The sequence below is a fragment of the Myxine glutinosa genome, chromosome 11, assembly GCF_964187855.1.
Source record: "Myxine glutinosa chromosome 11, kmMyxGlut1.1, whole genome shotgun sequence".
NCBI classification, from domain to species: domain Eukaryota; kingdom Metazoa; phylum Chordata; class Myxini; order Myxiniformes; family Myxinidae; genus Myxine; species Myxine glutinosa.
The window spans coordinates 13,854,675-13,881,760 of record NC_136271.1 but is presented as its reverse complement, the minus strand read 5'-3'; the positions used below and the strand labels follow the sequence as shown (position 1 = coordinate 13,881,760).

Below are 27,086 nucleotides of genomic sequence, written 5' to 3'. Positions count from 1 at the left end.
ACCACCCCGACATGCTGATTTTGTTCTCCAAAAAATATATATATTTTGTTAAAATTGATGAATTGGATCTGCTCAACTTACTGAGCAGGCCCATTCAATAAATGAACATACTCTTTTTCATAAACAACTTCAATATCACGACATTTCTATATTATATTTAACGGAGATCTTTTGACTCGATACTCATTTTGCTCCCTTCGTAAACCTTCCTCACAAAATCTACCCCCGCATCAGCCTGTGCAATCTTCTTCCCCCAATGAACTCTCCTGGAAGAAAGTTATACAAGCGAGCTGCTTGTAGCTACTCAACATGTTAAAACAGTAACTCCCACAGTTTGTATTTCCGTTTACATTCTTCACATTTGAGCCTGGAGTACTTGATCAAAATTTATGGAAGAGCTAACCAACAACGGATACACACTTTAGAGTCTGTTGAAGGTGTGGTAGGAATCAGGTGGACAAAGGACAAGCAAAGATAAATAGTTGGAGTGGAAAATTAAACATTGTTCATTTGAGGGTCAGTAAATCTGACTGGAGTGAAGTGCTGGGGAGACGTCATTCCACCGGTGATGAAAACACGTCTGAAAGATGTCCATGTATCCATTCCCTTTGGATTTTTGTTTTAAAATCACAGCAAGTTTGCAACCCAAAGTCTGAGATAATCCAAATTATATAGAGTGAAGTCGACGGCGCGTCATCGCAAATCCCCGTGCTTCCCACATAAAGCCAAGTTGATGGCAAAAAGTTCCACCAGGATTGACCCAATATCAAATTTAGAGTTACATTTTTTTTTCCCACTTTTGGACACCAAGTTTATTTTTTTTTTTTTTTTTTTTTACACCAAGTTTTGACACAAGTTTTGGACACCAACCCCATGGGTTCACACCCTAATGGGGCATGAACCAAGGGTTCAAATCCAAAAAGTCATTACATATGTCAAGCATCCCCTAATGTTGATTGCATATACAAAGTTTCATTGAAAATATTTCTAAATGTACCTGTAATTTGCATTTTTTGATATCTGACCTGTGACTCCGCCCCAGTGGGCAGGGTAAAAAAAATGATAATGGTATTGTACCTTCTCACCATGTGGTGATCGTAGTTACCAAGTTTGGTGAATTTCTGCAAAACCGTTTAGGAGATAGCATGAAGGACAAACAGACAGATAGACAGACACTTTTCAAAAAGACAGACAGACAGATTTTTTTTTAGAAAAGCATGGGGATAATGATGATTATTACTAGTACCTGACTGCAAAGCCGCAATGAGCCGGCGAAGCCAAAGCCTCTTGCCACTATTTTACCCATCACTATGGCATCAGTAGGTTAGGTAGTTGGTAGTAGGTAGGTGTAGTAGGTACCGCACCTAGTTCAAAATGACACCATTTGCATTCTGGATGAGATTAAAATTTATAAAATTTCCTCTTGATTAATTCAGTGAATTCCGTCTCAATTTCGGATATTTCCGGCCGTGAAAAACTATCCCCTATGGCCGCGAGATTTCTAAAAAATAATTCTTCGTCAATTTTGGAATATTTGACGCCATTTTAAGCCTCCGAAATGTGGTAAAAAGCTTTTTTGAAATATTTTTTCAAATGCCCGAATGTCATTGGTTCCGGTGTTTGGTGACGATTTTCGTTGAAGATAACCAGGGCCCGTGCGGGCCCGGGGAACGAGGTAGGTCTTAAAGTATTTTAATTACAAATTAGACGTGCATTAGATTGTGAATCAAAAAAAGACGGGTGAAACAAACTCCTATTGAACTTTTTCGCAATTTTTTATGTATACTTCCACATCCGCAAGATGGCGGCCTCCATTGAGCGATTTGGTGCGTCAAAGCTTCGAAATTCTCAAAGGATTCAGCAAAATCTGGCTTTTCAACATAATACGTACGCGTTCATTCACAACACCGCCTTCGCCGGCTATCATTTGTAGTACTTATTATGATTATTATCTCACCAAACTGAAGTAATGTAACAATGGTCAGAGTGTGAGCTCTGAATCTGGGAGGTCGGTGGTTTGAATCGCTTCGGAGTCATACCAAGGACTATAAAATGGTACATGCTGCTTCCACCCTTGATGCTAAACATTTAAAAAGCATGGAGCACGGACAAACAACTATAGGTTGGCAACCACTGTGCAGGTTTGATGGGCCTAATGGCATCCTCCTGCTTTGAAGTTCCGGGCGTACTACAGTAAATCACCTGTTTATCGTCACAATTGCACTTCACGAGACCACTAACCTTGTGGCACAAAGCCGTCGCAGAACTAAACTTTGGGCGATAAGGAAGTTTAAAGCGACAAGGGATAGAAGAGGAATTTGGTTCAGAGGATCAGCAAGGTAAAATGCACAACGGCACGGGATATTTTACATCGACAAGAGCGTATAACAATAACATTAATGACACAAACAACACACAATGTTCCTATAGCAGGATGAATCTTTGGTGGGAAGAGTCGCGGATCAGGAGCCGGTGAACAATTTCCCAAACGGCTTTCCTCTTGCGTCTGCACAGGCTCCGCACGGCCAACGCCGAGGTCGCGTTGCAGTTAGCACAGCATTCCTTTTGACAGCACAAAGTGCTAACGAGAACCATGCCGGCATCGAGGAAGACTTATCACTTCGAAAAAAGTGCACTCGCTCTCCTGCCGAGTGTCATAAGAACCAAGAAAAACACGCACAACCCACGGGCCCTTACCAGCGTGTCCGACAAAGGATGCAGATTAATGGGCAGAGTTATAAATAGAGAAGTAGGGATAGAGGAGTCATGTAAAGGCCAGTCAATGTCACTGGGTAGAGCTGGCGGTGCGGTGAGAGCGTAAAGAAATGGAGGCACGCGGCACTGAGTGAGCTGCAATCCAAATCAGCCGCGGCTTGTGGTCCCATAACTCAAGGCTTTGTTATCTGGACTACTCATGGGTTAAGCCAGACAGACAGAACACAAGACCCCTGCTCACAATTTTAGTGCATGATTGTTTAACTGAGAAAAATAACTATTTCAAATGGAAAAGTAATGTTTCCTTTGCTCAAGAAGAATCCATTGTTCACTGCAAGGTTAATACAAAGCAAGTTGTCATACTAAAACGGCCAAAGTTCCTCAAACCTTCCCTTCCCACGCCTCCTCCCCCCAACCCCTCTCCCTCCCACAGATCTCCCGATGTCCCTGCTCTCAAATGTTGTACTTGTGTGCTTCGCCGTCTCTCCCCATCTTGTCTCCCGCTCCCTTTATTTCGTCGTATGTGTCCGCTTTTTTTTTTTTGTCAAGAATGTTAGTTCTTACACGAGCCTCGATCTTGTTACAAAAAAAAAAAAAAGAAGAAGAAAAAGAAACATTTCAATTACAAACCTAGCCAAACGCTTTACCAAAACTGATTATTTATTTACTTATGAACAAACCTTTATCACAATGCTTTCTGCAAAATTAACCATCGTGACCTTATTAAAACGAAGGAACGAGTGATTTCACTGAAATGTGCACCGGCGTATCTTCATTGTTCCTGTTTGCTTCTAAGGCCTCCACAGGTGTCAGCTTAAAACATTTCTGGTGCAAAATGAGAGAGGGCCGTTTTTTTTTTTTTGGACAAGTCACATGATCAAAGAAAGCATCAAAACAAGGTGGTGGTAGTTATGAACAGGCCATAACTGTCATTATAATTGATTGTATTAATAATTAAATTTACATCAGTGAGATCTCAATGCTTCGCTGACTGGTCTCGCTGCGGTCATTTCGTACAGTTTAGGCGAGTCGAGTCCACATTGGAGTCTTGAAGATTCCAAATAAAACCGACAATAATTCAAGCTTGTGACAGTTTAAATGGGGTGGGGGAAGTAATTAAGTCTCCCACATCTCTAAAATTCTCAGTCTATCATTCAATCAATCTAAACTAGAAAACAACATCTGTCCAACCTCAAAATTCAACTGTTAAACTTGTCTCCCTCTAAAACCTTGTGACACCTTACTAGGTCTGTCTTTGGTGTGTGTTCCATCTCTGACCTCTCTTCAAATAGCACCACAGCCGACCGTGTCATTTGCCCCAAGATAATCTTCCATCTGCTTGGATATCTGCCAACATCACTGCACTACATAAAAAGGTACAAACAATGAACCCCTCAACTAAAGACCTATTAGCGTATTTCCAATCATCAGCAAGGTCATGGAAACCATCGTCGCAGTTGATAGGAAATTCTTCCTGTTCTCCAACAACCTCATCTCAGATCACCAATTTGGATTTAGACCAGGTCCCTCCACCTTGGACATGCCGCTTCTACTAACACAACAATGGATGGAGGCCCTCAATGTTAGACACAAGATCAGGGCCGTCTCTGTTCACATCTCGTGCTTTTGATACAGTCTAGCATCCCGCCTTGTTCTCCAAACTCCCTGCCTATGGAATCCTATGCCAATTCCGCAAATGGCTTCCTGACTTCCTCTACTTTCACAGCCAAGGTGTGCCTCTCAATGGAATACTTTCACCTCCTCTCTCTGTCAAGGCTGTAGTGCCCCAAGGCAGTGTTCTTGGCCCAGTCCTGTTCCTCAACTTAATCAATGATCTCTCTGACCCTATAGAAATTCCTCTTTATATATTTGGTGATGACTCCACCCTCTGCCGTGACATGTCTCATCCTTCAGACAGGCTGGTTGGCCTCTCTTCAGACGTTGAAAAAAAAAATCACAAGCTGGTGAAACTCTTGGAATATGTCTTTCAATCCTGAAAAATATCACTCGCACCATTTCTCCCCGAAAGGAACGTCTGGCGAACTGGTCTACTTTCTGGTCTACTTTCTTAACAACCCTCTTGAAGATGTTCAGTCATTCAAATTCCTGGGTCTCACGAACAGCCAAGATCTTACTTGAACAAACCACATTTTAAAATTGGCCTCCAAAGCCAGTCGCTGACTGGGCATCGTCAATCGTAAAGTCCTTCCATGGAACACCTGAACTCCTATGCACCTGCAAGGCTTTCATCCGCAGCTTGATGGAGCACTGCTCTCAACTCTGGGAAACTTGCTCAGCTTGACGCCATGAAAACCAAGTCCATCAAAATCAATGGAATCCACACAATGAAGCCGAGTCTATTAGCCTATCACTTTGCCATCGCCGACAGGTTGGTGGTCTCTCTGCCTTCTTTCTGGTCTTGCACCTTCTGCTCTGTGCTTTGTACCCCTCCACCCCACCCTCCTGACCTACCCCCAGGTTTCTGCAGGGCTCACACAGTTCACCACCAACCCCTTTCTGGGGAAACTACTTAAATTCAGGATCACTGCAAACTTCCACTAATTTGTTCCTCTTTTTCTCACCCGTGAAACAACTTCCACATTCTCTTCAATCTCATTCTTCCCTCCAGGTCTTCAGCTGTTCACCACCATCTCAGATCAACCAAAACCATGATCCTTTCCAAAAAGAAGTTAAGCAATCTAACCTGCACAAATTACCACATGCATCAAGTACCTAATACTTCATTACAATGCAGTATCACCGTAAAGAAAATAGTACTCGGGTAAGAGTGGGGCAGTTGAGTTCTACAGTGTTTCTACCTTTACAAAAAAAATTCAACAAAGTTGACTTTGAAAAGTCATTCATCTTTAAAAAAAAAAGAAAAAAAAAAAGAAGATTTGGAGCAAGTTCAAAAGCTAATTTAACAATGACTATCAGGGCCGGCAGCAGTTTAGCCTTTGCTTGCGGGATGGTGGCAGCACTCCCTGACCCTACATCCCAATATACACTTCATATGGCGTTTGGTGGCCTCAAAACGGATGGCAAGCTACCTTAAAACCTTGCGCAGATTCTGAAGTACGTCTACCCAAAATTTGGGGCCTCTAGTTTTTAAGTTTCGGCCGTGAAAAAGTAACGTACAAGTATAGTACATCATATCGTCCGTCCCCCATGCAACTGGACACAAACGTTCGTCAAAAGCAGCAAACAGCTTTGTCATAAGAATAACAAAACTAGAATGGCACTCGGTAGAGTGTATACCTCCCCGAGGTTGAACAGAGTATGTTTTGTATCCGACAGATAGGCCCAAATGTAATTGGCATGTTCTTGTCAACCAACTCATACACCCCATTTTGTCGAAACTCATCCACAACTTTTTGAGAAATCGTGTCATATATCACTTTTGCCCCTATCTCTCAATGGTGAAGAATCACTTAAAGAATCTAGTATCCGGCCCGATTCGGATCTTCACGAAAAGCTAATCAATTCGTTCTTCTCAAACACCTAACCTGTCCATCAAATTTCGGTCCGAATCCAGCCACAACTTTGAGATATGCTGCTCACAGACAGACAGACAGACAGACAGAAAAAACATACAGGGTTGAAAATAACCTCTGTCTACCTTCGGTGGCCGAGGTAGCAAATGCACAGCACAGGTAACAAATGTGCGCTGTGGTATATTGTAATATACAATATACCACATCGCCCCCCCCCCCCCCCCGCCTTTCCATGCCTCCTCCCCCCAACCCCTCTCCTTCCCACAGATCTTCCAATGTCCCTGTTCTCTGCTGCTGTACTTGTGTGCTTCCCTCTCTCTCGCCATCTTGTCTACCACTCCCATTGTTGTATGTTTTGTTTGTCCGATTGTTTTTATGTCATTCATGTTAGCTCCGACACGAGCCTCGATCTTGAATACAAAAAAAAAAGCACATGGAATTGCCAGGTAGTTGTGAAACTAGGAAAGAAAAAAAGAAAAAAAAGGATTGAATTGGTGTGTGGTATACGACTATAGATGAGAATGTAATACACCCCATTTTGAAGAATCTACTTTCGGTCACAAAGCCGGTAACAAATGCAACCACGGCACTGCATTGCAAATGTTTGGCTTAAATGTGAACAAAGGCAGGTGAATATAGTCGAAAACAGCAAAGCAGGGTATGATCAAATAAAGTCGTGTGGGTATGCAAAAAAGGAGACAGGAGCCATCTATTTATAGCGTATGTAATGTTTACCTGCCCTCTCCATCTCAAAATGCACCATGTACACTCTCGCCAACCCACACCCCTTTACACCCGACGCCACCCCTCCCAATTGTGTGTACACCATGAAAAACTAATCCAAAACTTGGGACTACATAGGACATGTCAACAAACATGAAGGAAGCCAAATGGACATCTCTCTTCAGCCAAAAATAAGTCCAACACTATTTAGTCAAATACAACATAATGTGATTCAGCCAAATGCTGTTTATTTCATCAAACTTGACATCAAGGGATTACATCACCGAAAACGTTATTTGCCTTCGAGATTTATGATCAGATGTTTGTCTTAATATAAAACTCGATTGTTTATACACAAAACCTAAACTACTCAAAGAGCACACAAATAGTAGGATTGGCTTACATCTGAAAAAAGAGGTCAGGTGATTTCTAAATGTTGGAAAGTGATCTCAAAAGAGTTTTGAACCCGCCTTGGTGCACAATCTGAATTTTCATTACAAATGCTGCATTTTTCGGGAAACCTGATGTAGGTGATCATCTATCTATAATTCCAGTAATCTCTGTGTGTATGTTTGTATGTTTGTATGTTTGTATGTATGTATGTATGTATGTATGTATGTATGTTTGTCTGTGACCGCTGTTTCTCGACAACTACCGGTCCGATATACTTGAAACTTGCCAGGTATATTGCTGGGGACCCGAGGATGTGCCTTTTCAAGGTTTCATATTAATCGGAGAAGTAGTTACCGAGCTATGTCCAAAAAACGATTCAACCAATCAGAGAGCAGCGAGCTATCACGTGTGCCGAACGTGGCGAACAGATTCTGCCTCGGACGGCACATTTGAGAGCGTATTCATTTATTTCACGTTGGAAAACTATGTTGCCGTTAAACTATGTTTTAAAACTAATTAAAACTAATTTGCGACCTTCCGGACAGTGAAGACTGCACTTCCGGCAGCCAATCACAGAACGCGTTGTTGCGGTTGTGAGAGCGAGCCGAGCCCAGCGCGTGCGCCATTACGGTTCGTAATTCGATTTCTTCCGGAGAATTCTATAATTTCTCGATTTCTTATGCGCATTATTTCTCCCAATTCAGTCAGAGCGAAGGGCGGAAGCGAAGAGCGTTGTTTTTTTTGTTTACGGGCGTACGGGCGGGGTAGAGCGTACGGGTAGCGTTTTTTTTTTTTTTTGGCAAGGAACGGGCACCCACGTACGGGCATGCCCTAGTATATTCAAAACTAGTAAAAACCCCATCAAATATGACGGGTTGGAAGAGTTTATTCGCCGGGGCAGCTTCGGGAGAGTGCCAAAGTCGGAAGCCTCGGCCTAGTGTCAGGTGCGCTCATATCAACTATATTTATTAGACATCGTACGGGCGTGAATGAACACTCATTTTACTCTGCATGCGTTGTACATCACGTGCAGAGAATTTCACCACCTCCTCCTTGTATTTATTGTTATTTTAAAAAAACCAAAAAAAAAAACCACTTCTGTACACCGCCCTTGAGATCCGGTTTGCAAGCCACCGTCCACAATTCCACTAGAAGAAACATAATTACTCTTTTTATGGAAAATGTTTTTCGAGTTTGTTTAATCCTCAAAAATAGACCATAGTGAACACACATTCGTGTTACCATGATGAGGGACAATGTGTTACCATGTTTATTAAATCGCTAAAATTTATTTCATCAACTTTACTTGTAACATGGATGATGTAGCCATTTATGTCCATTTTTTAGAATGACTGCCGGATTTCTTCAGATTTTGGGATGAGGGAGGTGTTACCAAATATGTAAAATATATTCCAATATTAAATTGATATATGTGGGGAAATTACATGCCCAGACCGGGAATCGAACCCAAACCCAGGTCCTCTGGAAAACCGTACCAGTGCTCTGCCATTTGAGCTATCTGGACGACCCTGACTGAGCATGCAATTTTACCGCACATATGATTGCCACTCTGGTACGGTTTTCCAGAGGACCTAAGTTTGATTCCTGTTCTGGGCATGTAAAGTGCATTCAGAAAGTATTCAGACCCCTTCACTTTTTTCACATTTTGTTATGTTGCAGCCTTATGCTAAAATCGTTTAAATTCATTTTTTCCCTCATCAATCTACACTCAATACCCCATAATGACAAAGAGAAAACAGGATTTTAGAAAGTTTTGCATATTTAATAAAAAGAAAAAACTGAAATATCACATTTACATAAGTATTCATACCCTTTGCTATGACACTTGAAATTTAGCTCAGGTGCCTCCCATTTATTTGGATAATCTTTGAGATGTTTCTTCACCTTGATTGGAGTCCACCTGTGGTAAATTCAATTGATTGGACATGATTTGGAAAGGCACACACCTGTCTATATAAGGTCTCACAGCTGACGATGCATATCAGAGCCAAAACCAAGCCATGAGGTCGAAGGAACTGCCTGCAGGGCTCAGAGACCGGATTGTGTCGAGGCACAGATCTGGGGAAGCCTACAAAAAAAATCTCTGCTGCATTGAAGGTTCCCAAGAGCACAGCGGCCTCCATAGTTCTTAAATGGAAGAAGTTTGGAACAACCAGGACTCTTCCTAGAGCTGGCCGCCTGGGCAAACTGAGCAATCGGGGGAGATGGGCCTTGGTAAGAGAGGTGACCAAGAACCCCATGGTCACTCTGGTCGAACTCCAGAGATCCTGTGTGGAGATGGGAGAAACTTCCAGAAGGACAACCATCACTGCAACACTCCACTGATCTGGGCTATATGGCAGAGTGGCCAGACGGAAGCCTCTCCTCCGTGAAAGACACATGAAAAACCGCTTGGAGTTTGCAAAAAAGCACCTAAAAAACTCTAAGACTGTGAGAAACAAGATTCTGTGGGCTTTCATGTGTGGACAGACACCATGCTACGCAACACGCAACACACACACACACACACACACACACACACACACACACACACACACACACACACACACACACACACACACACACACACACACACACACACACACACACACACACACACACACACACACACACTATTGCGTCCAAACATTGTACTTTGGATCAAAAAGGAAAAGACAGCATTGCTGATTGAGATATCAGTATCCAGCGATTTTGGCCTAAACAATGCAGAAATCAAGAAAATGACCAAATACCAGGATATCAAAAATGCGGTCAAGAGATCTTAGAAGCTGAAGAGCATCGAAATTGGACCAGTGAAAATTGGAGCAACACGAATGATGAAGAACCACCACAGTGAGATTTTAAAAACCATCCCCGGGAATATTAGCATACTTGAACTACAACTCGAGGCAATCCGGGGTTCGGTGACGATCCTGAAAAAGAGAACTTGGAACAAAACTCTGAAAGTTGAACAGCTTGGTCCATGAACCGTGATCCCCTTACCGAAGCGGAGGTGGATACTTTGGGTCCTGGGAGAACTCTGTTCCACCTCCTGAAATCCGCAAATGGAGATAACAACCAACAACACACACAACGTTATCTATGCATGCGTTACATGGATTGTAAGAAAGGCTTAGATGAGGTTAAAAAAAGATGGGCATTTGTGTTCATTGATTATAATGATCGTTGTTGCTGTGGCATGATGGGCCCAACATAATTTAACCTCGTTTTCTATTACAAAAAAAAGAAGAAAAAAAGTGGGTATTTTATACTCTGCTGTCTAATGGGAAATAATTACATCCATCTTCACCATTCACATTGATGTAAACAATCTTTATAATGCACTTGCATTATACGCGCTTCCAGCCCCGATGCAGCACACGCTTTGCAACGACATCCAAACCGGACTCCACACACAAACCAATTTTTTAAAGAACCGAACGTAAACAATCAATCATCCCATGCTAACGAGTATGCTTTTGAAGCCTGCAGAGGTTAACAAACAACCTGCGACCTCCAACCCCGAACTTTACCTCAATAACCTCAGACCCCATTCTAATGGCCAGACGCGTACTCCATTCAATCACCGCCACTGACCCCCTTACGCACACATTGCCCTGACAACTGCCCTTCCGAGTGACCCTACCCTCCACAGTTCATTGCTGAGCAGCCAAGGTCGATGGACCTGCTTGGCCGACCAAACGACTTGGTTATCCTTATGATAACCGGTGCAACGTGATCGCAAAAAGATAAATTCACAGCACAATTAATAACCTTACCCCACACTTAAAGTGGAATCCCACACCCGATATGAAAATTGCCAATTGTGTCCAAATGTCCTTTCATGTACCACACGGTCCACATTTCAGTCTTCCGACGACGAAACGACGTAGATAGTAGTCCCAACATAAGGAAGAGTCACCTACCTGTAAGAGCTTCGTATTTCAGCTCACCTGATGAGGAACCCAGGCCTGGTATTGTACTTAACGTACAGTTAATAAACAAACTGTGATTCCATGTTGTATTTACACGTTTAAAATGTATTTCGTTCGGTATAATACATTTCTTCTGATTGGATGTTGAGTTTTTCAAATGCAGCGCAGGAAGCGGCCGCTGGAAATGGGAGACAGCCGAGCACGCGAGCGCATGGACAGACACCACGCTACGCATCTCGCATCGCACGCACACAGGCACGCACGCACGCACGCACACACACACACGCCTGGTATTGTACTTAACGCACTGTTAATAAACAAACTGTGATTCCATGTTGTATTTACACGTTTAAAATGTATTTCGTTCGGTATAATACATTTCTTCTGATTGGATGTTGAGTTTTTCAAATGCAGCGCAGGAAGCGGCCGCTGGAAATGGGAGACAGCCGAGCACGCGAGCGCATGGACAGACACCACGCTACGCATCTCGCATCACACGCACACAGGCACGCACGCACGCACGCACGCACACACACACACACACACGCCTGGTATTGTACTTAACGCACTGTTAATAAACAAACTGTGATTCCATGTTGTATTTACACGTTTAAAATGTATTTCGTTCGGTATAATACATTTCTTCTGATTGGATGTTGAGTTTTTCAAATGCAGCGCAGGAAGCGGCCGCTGGAAATGGGAGACAGCCGAGCACGCGAGCGCATGGACAGACACCACGCTACGCATAGTATCGCACGCACACAGGCACGCACACACACACACGCCTGGTATTGTATTTAACGCACTGTTAATAAACAAACTGTGATTCCATGTTGTATTTACACGTTTAAAATGTATTTCGTTCGGTATAATACATTTCTTCTGATTGGATGTTGAGTTTTTCAAATGCAGCGCAGGAAGCGGCCGCTGGAAATGGGAGACAGCCGAGCACGCGAGCGCATGGACAGACACCACGCTACGCATCGCATCGCACGCACACAGGCACGCACGCACGCACACACACACACACACGCCTGGTATTGTACAGCACACCACAATACAACTCCAACTCCTTGGACAATTATTGATGACAATGTGACATAAACATCGATACATCTCACACTCTGAGCAATAAAAACCAAAAATAGTAAAAATAAGAAGAAAATGGTTCGATTATACAAAGCAATAAGTGAGCAAGGACTAAAAAGGAAGGATTACATTTACAAGCATTCCATAAAGCTGTGCAATTTCCCATCGTTTATGTATACAAAAGCTGTACTTGCAGTTAATGTCTGCATCGAAGTAAAAGAAAAACACTTTGCTTTAACCACTTGTGATTTACAAGGGAGCCGGATGCCTGCAGTCGGAGTCCAACACAAATCAAGAGAGACCACATGGCAGATATCGACCCCACACTTCTCTTGCAGTATTAAATCGATGGAGCCCACACTGCTCAAAAATTATCAGCATCACCCCGGCGCCTCTCAAAAAGCCTCGACACATTACGCCAATTGTGCTCGCCTCACCTCGAATAACCCCTCGAGTCGTTTCCTTTTACTTGCAGCATTTGCACTCGCCGACCAACCCAATTTGAGTGCTCAGGTTGGGTCGATCGATGCTACAGTGATGGTATGAAAATTCGGAAAGGTGAAGACGAAGGAAATGAAAATAAGGGGTGGAGGTGGGGTTGGGGGGCTAAAAGGCGAAAAAGAAGAAGAAGGAGAAGACGAAAAAAAAAAGAAGTGTTTAGGGAAATGCATGTTATTTTTAAAATGGAAAAAAACATAAAAAAATACACTTGGGCAATAAATATAAGAAGGAAAAAGCTTCCAATACATTTTAAAGAGTTCACTTTATCCAGGCAAGGTCACGGTTTTCAGAGCATTGGCTCCACCCAAGATGTTCTGTGGATGAGGACCATATCTGACGGATCTCCACTCGACCAAATGGTCCTGTAGGTTCGAGAAGGAATTTCGAATCTCGTACTGAAAGTGCCATGAGCTACAATTTTCAAAATGCTAAGTGGGATCTTTAATGTCCACCAGCACATGGGAATTAAAAGGTTAACCAGCTTTACATCCCATTCATAGACAGCACATTCATTCACGTCTGCGTAACGAGCACCAGATTTCTAGTAGGGATGGAAATCCACCCAAGGCTGGACAGCTCCAGAGTGAGAACAAAACCTGTTATTGTATATAATTTTACTTCCTCAAAAACTCTTAGACTCTTTCTTCACTTTTCTATCATTGCAGTTTTTCTATCAAGGCCTGGCCTTGACGAGGACTATAGAGTAACCACGATATAAATATCTTTTTTCGACACGTAACATGAAACAAAATGGACAGCTTTCATGAAAGCCTGGATGGGCAGTGAGTGGACAGCTTTCATGAAAGCCTGGATGGGCAGTGGACAGCTTTCATGAAAGCCTAGATGGGCAGTGGACAGCTTCCATGAAAGCCTGGATGGGCAGTGGACAGCTTTCATGAAAGCATGGATGGGCAGTGGACAGCTTTCATGAAAGCCTGGATGGGCAGTGAGTGGAAAGCTTCCATGAAAGCCGGGATGGGCAGTGGACAGCTTCCATGAAAGCCTGGATGGGCAGTGGAAAGCTTCCATGAAAGCCGGGATGGGCAGTGGACAGTTCCATGAAAGACTGGATGGGCAGTGGACAGCTTCCATGAAAGACTGGATGGGCAGTGGACAGCTTTCATGAAAGCCTGGATGGGCAGTGGACAGCTTCCATGAAAGCCTGGATGGGCAGTGAGTGGAAAGCTTCCATGAAAGCCGGGATGGGCAGTGGACAGCTTCCATGAAAGCCTGGATGGGCAGTGGACAGCTTCCATGAAAGCCTGGATGGGCAGTGAGTGGAAAGCTTCCATGAAAGCTGGGATGGGCAGTGGACAGCTTCCATGAAAGACTGGATGGGCAGTGGACAGCTTCCATGAAAGACTGGATGGGCAGTGGACAGCTTCCATGAAAGACTGGATGGGCAGTGGACAGCTTCCATGAAAGACTGGATGGGCAGTGGACAGCTTCCATGAAAGACTGGATGGGCAGTGGACAGCTTCCATGAAAGACTGGATGGGCAGTGGACAGCTTCCATGAAAGACTGGATGGGCAGTGGACAGCTTCCATGAAAGACTGGATGGGCAGTGGACAGCTTTCATGAAAGCCTGGATGGGCAGTGGACAGCTTCCATGAAAGCCTGGATGGGCAGTGAGTGGAAAGCTTCCATGAAAGCCGGGATGGGCAGTGGACAGCTTCCATGAAAGCCTGGATGGGCAGTGGACAGCTTCCATGAAAGCCTGGATGGGCAGTGAGTGGAAAGCTTCCATGAAAGCCGGGATGGGCAGTGGACAGCTTCCATGAAAGACTGGATGGGCAGTGGACAGCTTCCATGAAAGACTGGATGGGCAGTGGACAGCTTTCATGAAAGACTGGATGGGCAGTGAGTGGAAAGCTTCCATGAAAGCCGGGATGGGCAGTGGACAGCTTCCATGAAAGCCTGGATGGGCAGTGAGTGGACAGCTTCCATGAAAGACTGGATGGGCAGTAAACACCTGCCACGAAAGACTGGATGGGCAGTTGACACATTCCATGAAAGACTGGATGGGCAGTTGACACATTCCATGAAAGACTGGATGGGCAGTGAGTGGACACCTTCCATGAAAGACTGGATGGGCAGTAAACAGCTTCCATGAAAGACTGGATGGGCAGTGGACAGCTTCCATGAAAGCCTGGATGGGCAGTGGACAGCTTCCATGAAAGCCTGGATGGGCAGTGAGTGGAAAGCTTCCATGAAAGCTGGGATGGGCAGTGGACAGCTTCCATGAAAGACTGGATGGGCAGTGGACAGCTTCCATGAAAGACTGGATGGGCAGTGGACAGCTTCCATGAAAGACTGGATGGGCAGTGGACAGCTTCCATGAAAGACTGGATGGGCAGTGGACAGCTTCCATGAAAGACTGGATGGGCAGTGGACAGCTTCCATGAAAGACTGGATGGGCAGTGGACAGCTTCCATGAAAGACTGGATGGGCAGTGGACAGCTTCCATGAAAGACTGGATGGGCAGTGGACAGCTTTCATGAAAGCCTGGATGGGCAGTGGACAGCTTTCATGAAAGCCTGGATGGGCAGTGGACAGCTTCCATGAAAGCCTGGATGGGCAGTGAGTGGAAAGCTTCCATGAAAGCCGGGATGGGCAGTGGACAGCTTCCATGAAAGCCTGGATGGGCAGTGGACAGCTTCCATGAAAGCCTGGATGGGCAGTGAGTGGAAAGCTTCCATGAAAGCCGGGATGGGCAGTGGACAGCTTCCATGAAAGACTGGATGGGCAGTGGACAGCTTCCATGAAAGACTGGATGGGCAGTGGACAGCTTCCATGAAAGACTGGATGGGCAGTGAGTGGAAAGCTTCCATGAAAGCCGGGATGGGCAGTGGACAGCTTCCATGAAAGCCTGGATGGGCAGTGAGTGGACAGCTTCCATGAAAGACTGGATGGGCAGTAAACACCTGCCACAAAAGACTGGATGGGCAGTTGACACATTCCATGAAAGACTGGATGGGCAGTTGACACATTCCATGAAAGACTGGATGGGCAGTGAGTGGACACCTTCCATGAAAGACTGGATGGGCAGTAAACAGCTTCCATGAAAGACTGGATGGGCAGTGGACAGCTTCCATGAAAGACTGGATGGGCAGTGGACAGCTTCCATGAAAGCCTGGATGGGCAGTTGACACCTGCCATTAAAGACTGGATGGGCAGTTGACACATTCCATGAAAGACTGGATGGGCAGTGAGTGGACACATTCCATGAAAGACAGGATGGGCAGTGAGTGGACACATTCCATGAAAGACTGGATGGGCAGTGAGTGGACACATTCCATGAAAGACTGGATGGGCAGTGAGTGGACACATTCCATGAAAGACTGGATGGGCAGTGAGTGGACACATTCCATGAAAGACTGGATGGGCAGTGAGTGGACACATTCCATGAAAGACTGGATGGGCAGTGAGTGGACACATTCCATGAAAGACTGGATGGGCAGTGAGTGGACACATTCCATGAAAGACTGGATGGGCAGTGAGTGGACACATTCCATGAAAGACTGGATGGGCAGTGAGTGGACACATTCCATGAAAGACTGGATGGGCAGTGAGTGGACACATTCCATGAAAGACTGGATGGGCAGTGAGTGGACACATTCCATGAAAGACTGGATGGGCAGTGAGTGGACACATTCCATGAAAGACTGGATGGGCAGTGAGTGGACACATTCCATGAAAGACTGGATGGGCAGTGAGTGGACACATTCCATGAAAGACTGGATGGGCAGTGAGTGGACACATTCCATGAAAGACTGGATGGGCAGTGAGTGGACACATTCCATGAAAGACTGGATGGGCAGTGAGTGGACACATTCCATGAAAGACTGGATGGGCAGTGAGTGGACACATTCCATGAAAGACTGAATGGGCAGTGAGTGGACACATTCCATGAAAGACTGGATGGGCAGTGAGTGGACACATTCCATGAAAGACTGGATGGGCAGTAAACAGCTTCCATGAAAGACTGGATGGGCAGTGGAAACTAACCAAGATGGGTTCCCCACTGAATCTTTAGCCGATTCTTAGTTTGAACACAGCGCACAGGTAGCAATGCTTGCAATCTCAACAACAAGAGAAACTTTATGCATTCCAGGAAAGTTTCAACAGAACAGGAGAGTTTTTGAAGATATTCTTAAGTCTAAAAGTGACATCTGGAAATATCAGTGATATCTGATTTTAAAAAATAACATAATGCGAAAAATGCAATGAAACGGCAAAAAAACAAACAAACATTTTGACAGGTTAAAAAAGGTAAGTTAAAACAGGCATATGCGCACTTCCAAGCTTGCAGGTGTGCTTACACAAAACGAAGCGGCGACGTCGATGGAGCAAAAAGGCGACGGGTAGTGCGATTGCGAGCGCTGTGCACTCCGCAGAGCACAAAAGGCGCCTTTACCAATTTGGCGCACAAATTGTTGGGCACAAGAGGAAGAGAGGAAAAATGGGCCGTGTAATTGCACCTGGACCGGCACGCGCGTCGCCTGCCGACCCGAAATTGCCTCGTGCCGCGCTTACCTTGCACGGAGTGGAGTGAACCAGGGTCTAAATGTGGAGAGAAAAAAATAAATGAAAGAGAGAAAGTAATTTTTAAAAAAGGAGAAAAAAAAAGAGAAAGAGAAAAATAAATAAAAAAGGAGAAAAAGAAGAGTGAGAGGGGTGAGTGAGCGACAAACAAGAAGAGAGGAAGATAATATGGCAACATATAAGATGCTTCAAAGTTTGCACAGTGGTCACAGTCTTGTTCAAGACAAATAATCGATTGGTCCTTCGTAAAGTTTTTAAAAAGCAGACAATTTTTCAGACTCTTAATCTCTCCATGAACATAATACATCGACTCGAAGATGATATAAACTTCACCCTTGTTATCTTGTCAAACTGGTAGTTAGAGCAGAACTTTCACAGTATGGGACATTTCTTCTTGTTCTCAGACCTCTCCATTACAGTTTAGCCTTCTTCAAAGGTAAGCAGATGGCTTTGCCGAAAAAACCCAAAAGATGTTGCAATGTGCAATTAGCGCTTACTTTGCTCTCAGGTTAACATTCAGGAGAAATCAATAAGGATAAAAAACAAAAACCCGCAAAGATGAGAAAATCACAAATACAAGATGTCAGGATGAGTGGCACTCGGGTCAATCCATATACAACAAGCGTTACGCCTAGGTCCCCCGTCGGTGAAGTGATGTGAGTTGACAAAGTGGAAGACGCAGAAAGCATGCTATGATATGATATTTCGCTCACAAGGTTCAGACATACATGGAGGCGGCCATCTTGGATTTTGACGTGGCGACCCAATTTTCAATAGGGCTCTTCCTTATGCCGAGATACACCCAAACACCAGATTAGAAGTTGGTGCTTCGCTTATTTTTCAAGATATTTCACTCACAAGGTTCAGACATATATGGTGGCGGCCATCTTGGATTTTGACGTGGCGACCCTATTTTAAACAGCGTTCTTCCTTATGCCGAGATACACCCACACACCAGATTAGAAGTTGGTACTTCGCTTATTTTTCAAGATATTCATCTCACAAGGTTCAGACATACATGGCATCAGACATACATGGTGGCGGCCATCTTGGATTTTGACGTGGGTTGCACCCACACACCAAATTTGAATGCGGTCCTTCGCTTACGCACGCACGCACACCCGCACGCAAACACGCCCGCCCGCACACACACACGCACAGACGGACGGACGGACGGACACACGGACGGAGGGGAAAACCATAGTCCCCCTTTCGCTCCGCTGTGCAACGGGGGACAACAAGAACGCCACTCAGTAGAGCGCATACTCCCGCCGTGGGTCAAGTTGGAATAGTACGATTTCACAAAAGTTTGAGGGAGTAGTTCAGTGACAACACAAGACAAGACAACACAAGACAGACACTGCAGATATATATTTAGAATATATAGAAGATAATGTTAAAAAATCAAGGCAATTTCACTTACATTTTCGGATTCAGCGTTCAATTCTATATAAGTGAGTGTATTTTGAGGCATGTGACTTCAAATAAAATTGTAAGCCAGGAAAAACGTTCGTTTCATTCCTTAGGGATACAACATGTAAAACTGGCCCAAACGTGAAAACAAAACTCGCTCATTTTAAGTCGTGCAAGCTAATGCGACCACTCATTCTTCTGGGAAGAATCCCGTGCACATGCTTGTCACACTTATAACTCACCTAAGTCTTTATAAGTTCATCAAATACTGACACCGCGATTGACATTCGCTGAGGTAAATGTTGATATCTCTTCTGAGGTTAAAAAAAAAAAAAAAAAAAAAAAGTTTTAAAGCATTATACGTATCAAACGATACATTTTATGAAACGGGGAAACCTAATACACACTTTGGTGGTTTTAAAATGACAGAATATGTCTTTATTAGAAAGAAAAAAAAAAAGAACCTTGAAGACGACGCTGCTAACAAAATACACCACTCTAACGCATAACCACGAGTTTAAACTACATTTACAACAAATATGAAAACTATTTTCATATCGCAATGTTAAATATAGAATATATAGAAAATAATTTTTAAAAAATGAGCCCCGTCTTCCAATGGTAAACAATCCTTCAAAAAATTCCTGGATCCGTAATAATATCCTGAGCTTCACCAAAAACTAATCAATTCTCCCTTATCCCAAGGGAAATCATCCCACCAACTTTCATCCAAATCCGTTCAAACTTTTCCAGATATCTTGTTCACAAACACACGAACACACACACGCACACACACACGAACACGATCGAATGCATTACTCCCTGGTGGGAGTAGTTAAAAATAACATATATCGCACGTGCACACACATGGGTTATGCACATTATGTAATCAATAACAAACCGTGCTTTATACGTAAGCACATCATAAATACGAAAGTACATAAATAAATAGACGCTTTATGATTCTCAAAATCAAGGTAACAGCAATCTTCAAGTCTTACCACAGATTCTCAATGGGATTAAAGTCTGGACTTTAGTTGGGCCAATCAATGGCTCTCACATTCTTGTTCTGAAGCTATTCCAGTGTTGCCTTGGCTGTATGCTTGGGGTCATTGTCATGTTTGAACGTAAATCTTTGCCGCAATCTAAGGTCTTTTTTACCCTGAAGCAGGTTCTCCTCAAGGATTTGCATGTATTTGGCTCCATTCATTGTTCCCTCAATCCATACAGGTCTCACAGTCCCTGCCACTGAAAAGCATCCCCACCATATCATGATGCTACTCCCCCCATGCTTCAAGGTAGATATGGTGTTAGATGTATGATGAGTTGTGCTTGGTTTCCACCAGACGAAGCGCTTAGCATTCAGTCAAAAGAGTTCAATTTTTGTCTAATCAGACCATAGATTATTTTGCCTCATGCTCTCAGTCACTCATGTGCCTTTTTCTCAGGAGTGGCTTCCGTGTGGCCACTCTCCCATAAAGCCTAGATACACTACATGGCCAAAAGAATGTGGACACCGGAACATCATACCCGTATGTGCTCGTCGAACATCTCATTCCAAAATAATGGGCATTAATATTGAGTTGGTCCCCCCTTTGCTGCTATAACAGCCTCCACTATTATGGGAAAGCTTTCCACTAGATGTAGGAACATTGCTGCAGGGATTTGCATCCATTCAGCCACAAGAGCATTAGTGAGGTCGGGCACCGATGTTGGGCAATTGTGCTTGGCTTGCAGTCGGTGTTACAATTCATCCCAAAGGTGTTCAATGTGGTTGAGGTCAGGGCTCTGTGCAGGCCAGTCAAGTTCTTCCACACCGATCTCGACAAAGCATTTCTGTATGGACCTCGCTTTGTGCACGGGACCATTGTCATGCTGAAACAGGAAAGGGCCTTTCCCAAACTTGGAAGCACACAATCGTATAGAATGTCATTGTATGCTGTAGCATGAAGATTTGCCTTCACTGGAACTAAAAGGCCTAGACCGAACCATGAAAAACAGCCCCAGACCATTATTCTTCCTCCACCAAACTTTACAGTTGGTACTGTGCATTCAGGCAGGTAGCGTTCTCCTGGCATCGACCAAACCCAGATTTGTTCGTCGGATTGTCAGATGGTGAAGCGTGATTAATCACTCCAGAGAACGCGTTTCCACTGCTCCGGAGTCCAATGGCGGCGAGCTTTACACCACTCCAGCCAACACTTGGCATTGCACATGGTGATCTTAGGCTTGTGTGCAGCTGCTCGGCCATGGAAACCCATTTCATAAAGCTTCTGACGAACAGTTGTTGTGCTGACCTTGCTTCCAGAGGCAGTTTGGAACTCGGGAGTGAGTGTTGCAACCGAGGACAGACGATTTTTACGCGCTTCAGCACTCGGCGGTCTCGTTCTGTGAGCTTGTGTGACCTACCACTTCGCGACTGAGCTGTTGTTGCTCCCAGACGTTTCCACTTCACAATAACAGCACTTAAAGTTGACCGGGGCAGCTTTAGTAGGGTAGAAATTTGACGAACTGACGTGTTGGAAAGGTGGAATCCTATGACGGGGCCACGTTGAAAGTCACTGAGCTCTTCAGTACGGCCCCCATTCTTCTGCCAATGTTTGTCTATGGAGATTGCATGGCTGTGTGCTTGATTATATATACCTGTCAGCAGTGGGTGTGCCTGAAACAGCCGAGTCCACTAATTAGAAGGGGTGTCCGCATACTTTTGGCCATGTTGTGTATGTGAAGTGCTGCAGAGACTGTTGTCCTTCCGGCAGGTTCTCTCAGCCAACGAACTTTGGAGTTCTGCCAGAGTAGTCATTGGGTTCTTCGTCACCTCCCTGACGAAGACTCTTCTTGCCCGGTTGCTCAGTTTGGTTGATAGCCAGCTCTAGGAAAAGTCTGGGTCGTTCCATACTCTTTCCGTTTCCCAACGATGGAGCTCACTTTGTTCTTGGGAACTTTCAACACTCTAGAAATTGTTTTATACCTTTCCCCAGATCTGTCTCTCCTCACAATTCTATCTCGGAGTTATACGGACAGTTCCCTGGACTTCATGGTAGAGTTTCTGCTCTGACATGCACTGTCAACTGTGGGACCTCATATAGAAAGGTGTGTTTCTTTCTAAATCACGTCCAATCAAATGAATTGGCCACAGGTGGACTCCAATCAAGTTGTCGAGACATCTCAAGGATTATCAAAGGAAAACGGATGTACCTGAGCTCAATTTGGAGCGTCATAGCAAAGGGGTTGAATACTTATTAACTCAAGGCATTTAAACTTTTCATTTTTATCTATTTTGTAAAAAATTGTAAAAATAAAATTGCAGACATTATCGGGTATTTTGTATAGATCAGTGACAACAAAAATCTTAATATAAACCATTTTAATTTCAGGCTGTAAAAACAAAATGTGAAAAAAATCAAGGGGTGTGAATACTTACTGAAGACACTGTGGATATCACATACTGTATTGTCACTCTTCGACCTGGGAAGAACACGGTGACGTCGACGTCACCGCAACGACGCGTGCTATTTCACAGTGCTCTAATTATAAATATGTAAATTCAGATACTGTCACAAGTGCAAGAAAGCTGTCGCTACTGACTGGTGTCACTCTCAGAGCATCATCAGGGCAACATAGCAGCTTCTCTACACTTGTGATACATCTCCAAACAAAACACACACACACACACACACACACACACACACACACACACACACACACACACACACACACACACACACACACACACACACACACACACACACACACACACACACACACACACACACACTAGTTAGGGTGCATCAAACGCCCCATGATTTTCAAAAAGTTGTTGTATTTTAATGTCTATTCCCTCAAATGTTACACTTGTTGGTAGAAGTATGTATGCAAAAAATAGATGAAATCAGAGGTGGTCCTGGGTGGCCACCGGCCACTTTTATATATTTAGGGCCATTTAGGGCCACAGCTAAACTACTTTACAAGATAATGTAAAATTAACTACAAGATAATGTAAAATTAACCATTATACCTATATACAAAAGTAAAGTCCTACTTTTACTAAATGCCTAATATCAAACAGTTAAAACAACCTTACATGTCAATGTAAAATTAACCAAAATCGTTCTTCATATTACAAAGTTGTAGTACAGTGTTGTAGTATTGTACTTTCATTGATTAAAAGTTTGAAAATGTATTAAGCACAACGCCAATGTCACTACTCCAACTTTGCTCGTTTCCGCAAATTTGGCCTCGCTTTGCGGTCACATTCAACCACTTGAAGAAGATTTTGGAAGTGGTCTTCTCTTCTTGCAGTTGAGACAAAATCAGTTGCGAGCTTTACTGCTCTCTCCGCAGGGTCATTCACAACATTAAGCCCATCCACAATGGACTTGGCTGCCTTGAAGTGCTCATTGTTCTGCCAAGTGTCAACATCCTCTGTTAGGAAGGTCATATCTAGGTGAAGAAGGTTTACTGTAAACCACGAGTCCTCGTTCACAAGATCAGCCAGGGTTGTCGCTTCTGTAATTTTTGGAAATGACGGTTTGCCATATCCAGAACCGTAGCGGTGTTTTGGAGTGCTTGGCATTTCATCTGGTTGTATGGCCAGTAACACATCTGCAAGGGCACGACGATCCTTTTGAGGAATTGCATTGCTGAACAGTGCCAAAACAACCAGTTCTGGGGTTAAATACCACAAATGTCTATCAAAGGCTTTCACAGCGCTGACTGAAATGGTTGAGTTGACAGCTTTATAGTTGAGCAGAGTCTTGTAAAAGCACAAATCAAACCATGGGGCATTTGAAGCAGACTGACATATGAGCCACCAATCACAATAAATATAAACAACAAAAACAACAAACTCCTTCAGTTTTTTCTGTTGATGTTGTGTTGTTACAGTTCCTCGAGGTAGTAGAGAAATTTGCTCTTCAAGTAGGCATATTTTGATGGAATAAAGAATCTTTGACATCCACCTTGCTTTATGCATGGCCCCTGGTCTGTGGAGTGTTCCTTGTTTTGTGACATCATCATTGAGGACTACCTGGCAGAGTTGTGCCATTTCCTTGTAGTCTTCCCTACAGTATGAAGCGCTTGTGCGGATTGTGCTTAAAACCTTGTTTTTGCAGGATAAAAGCAGCTGTTGTGCATAGTCATTGTACATGGAAATGTCAATTTTGGTTAAACTTTCATTCTTTGCATGCGATATGCGTTCCCAATTCTTCTGGAATTTTTGGAACAAAGATACTTCTGGAGACTTTGATGCCTCAATTTTGAGAACGTCAAACACATGATCCAGGATTACCTCTCCAACATGATGGCGACATGCACACCACAGAAGAGCACGGTCCAGTTTTGATTGAATGGTAACACAGGCAGCTGTAACGTGTCCAGTGTTTGATGCTGTTGTGTCAAAACATAAGTTGACAACTGATTGTTTGCACTTCCATGAATGTAGATACGTGTAAGTGTGCTTGGCAATGATGTCACCTGATGACCTATCACTTCCAGGAGGATATCTAGCCACCCCCAGTAGCTTTACATCAGTGGCATTCCCAACCAACACTGGCAATCTTTCTTCCTTGACATTCTTGTTTGTGAGCGTTGGTATCTGCTTGCCATCCCAGTGAAGTGTTGCAGCTGTTGGGGCGATCCAATTTTCTTGAATATCTTTGGCGATAGCACTTGTTATTGATCGTCGAGCCTTATCAGCAGTTGAGTACGACTTGGCCACACGACGTGGATCACCTCCTGCCTCTTGAATTACAGCTTTGGTGAGCGCAACCTGTTGAACAGGAGTTATGTTTAGTCGAGTAGCAACAGACACAACTGAATGTCTTTTCAGAATATCATGAGGAATAAAGGCAGATGTACCTGCATATGTTGATCTGTGGTGACTACGCTTCCTTTGAAACTCTGGAATCGCCTCTTCTTCAGTTTCTTCCAAGCTATCTGCAGAGTCACTATCATCAGAGCATACAGAACTAATTGTCATCTCTTGTACACTGGATGATTCATGACGTTCTCGTCTTGAAGCTTCCGCTAAGAGGCGTTTTTCTTTTCTATGATCTTTATCAACTTTCTTCTTGTCAACACCACCAAATGAGGCTACTCTGTCAGATTTCATTGACTCTAAAAATACTCTATCTTCCTCATTCTTAATGTTTGTCATTGCATCTTTTGTCCATACACCAAAGGTCTTATCAAGACGTTCATTCATGGTTTGCAACTTAGCCAAAGTGCTTGGAGATTCTCGGCGAGAAACAGGTATTTGACGCAATTTGTTATTGTCATTAAGAAGGTCAAGTATTAGTTTGCAGCATTGATGGTCTAAAAGCATAGGAATATTTGCTTTAGTGTAGAATTTTTTCAGCTGGATAAGGACGATGCTGGCAGATTTCCATTTCAGTGGCTGAGTTTGTTTGCCTTCACATATTTCTTTCTGGATGTACCACATCACGCATCGAAGAACCTGCCGGCAAGTTGGGAGGCGGACTCCTGTCAATGTACCATCTGCTTCTGTAAAAGCATTGCCAAGACCAAAAATGGCACTTGCTAATCTGGTCTTCTTATCTGCCATCTGAAAGAAAATAAAGGATATTATTAGACTACTAGTATGGGACCCACGATTAGACCTCCGATTTCATTCATGTAAAAATACAAACTAATTATCAAACCATCGTTTTTTGCATAAAATTGTTATATTTGTATTCCTCTCATCAAGACCTTCAATTTGATACCAAACATGACTAGGTTTGGGTGTAAAATAACAAAATCAAACATTTTTACATAGTGCGGCCCCGAAAATGGCCCTAAATATATAAAAGTGGCCGGTGGCCACCCAGGACCACCTCTGATTTCATTTATTTTTTGCATACATACTTCTACCAACAAGTGTAACATTTGAGAGAATAGACATTAAAATCCAAGAACCTAAGGGCGTTTGATGCACCCTAACACTAGTTAATCATTTCAGTGTCGGTAGTTAATCAAGGACTGGACAAATACAAATATCCATCATTAATTGCTGGTAAATCATCAATGAACCTGAAGATGTTTCCACACCTTTGTGCATTTGTTAGTTTATTCCCGCACATGTTTTGGACCCCATCAGACTCGTACATGTGCAGGAACAAATTTATGAAGAAAGGGGCCGGATCTGAACCCATGGGTATCCCCACTGTCTGCTGGAGTATCTTGATGCTTAATGTAAAGAAACTGTTGTTAAGCAGAAATCGAATACTTTGTTTAATTTTTGAAAAACTCCATGAATATTGATTTTCCTTTACAGACCAGTTTGCTCTCTTTTTGATATACAATCATATATATTTATTACTTCCTGCAAATGCTTTATTTACTGCTCTGTCTAATGCGGTTACGAGCTTGTCATGTGGAATGTTTGTGTATAATGAGGAAAAATCAAAGTTATATAAACATTTAGTGTTAACCTCATTATTAATGTTATGGATACTGTCGATTACCGGTTTGGAATTTATCAATGATCCACAATTTCATAATACCAGAATAAAACGTAACCTTTTAATGGTATTTTTAAAAGCATTTATAGATTAGTTTCATCTAATCGGGGAAGACCGAGACGGGGAAGACCGAGAAAGACTTGGCTAAATGTGGTGGAAGAAGAAATGTGGGTAAGGGGGTTAACAAGGGGAGATGCAGAAAATAGGGCAAAATGGAGAAGATTGTCATGGGGACCGCAAGGCTAACCCCCGCTCTAGCGGGGAAAATGGCCTTAAAATGCATGTTGTTGTGTTGTTGTTGTTGTTGTTGTTGTATAGATTAGTTTCATCGCCACCGTAACACTACCCGACAAAGGTTTCAAACTACATTCTCTACTTGCGATGATGAACCTCATCTTACATTTTTGGGTGTTTGTGCATTTTTGGGATCCAGTAAATGAATGGTAATTTATGGTGTATATCCGTTAGCCTGGTGTTGGCTTAGCGGTTAGGGTGACGGCTTGGGATCCTAGGATCCTGGGTTCGAATCCCGGTCGATCGCTAAATTAACACCAGGGGGGTTGACTCAGCCTGTCATCCATCCGAGGTCGGCAAATTGAGTACCAGCTTGCTGGGATGAATGATCACGGTGTGTGAACACCATATCCCTGCGCATTGTAAGAGGCGACCAAGGGTTGGCGTCAGGAAGGGCATCCGGCCATAAAAACATTGCCTCAAACAGGGAACCATGATCGTCATGGGGCCCGCAAGGCTAACCCCCGCTCTAGCGGGGGAGATGGCCTTAAAACGATCATTCATTCATTCATTCATTCAT

General features: G+C 43.6%; 1 protein-coding gene across 1 annotated transcript in view; it reads right to left on the bottom strand.

Annotated features, from left to right (window-relative positions):
• The window catches only part of SCAPER (S-phase cyclin A associated protein in the ER), a gene marked incomplete in the record, with an annotated part of 462,313 nt that overhangs the window by 176,151 nt on the left and 259,076 nt on the right, over positions 1-27,086 (bottom strand).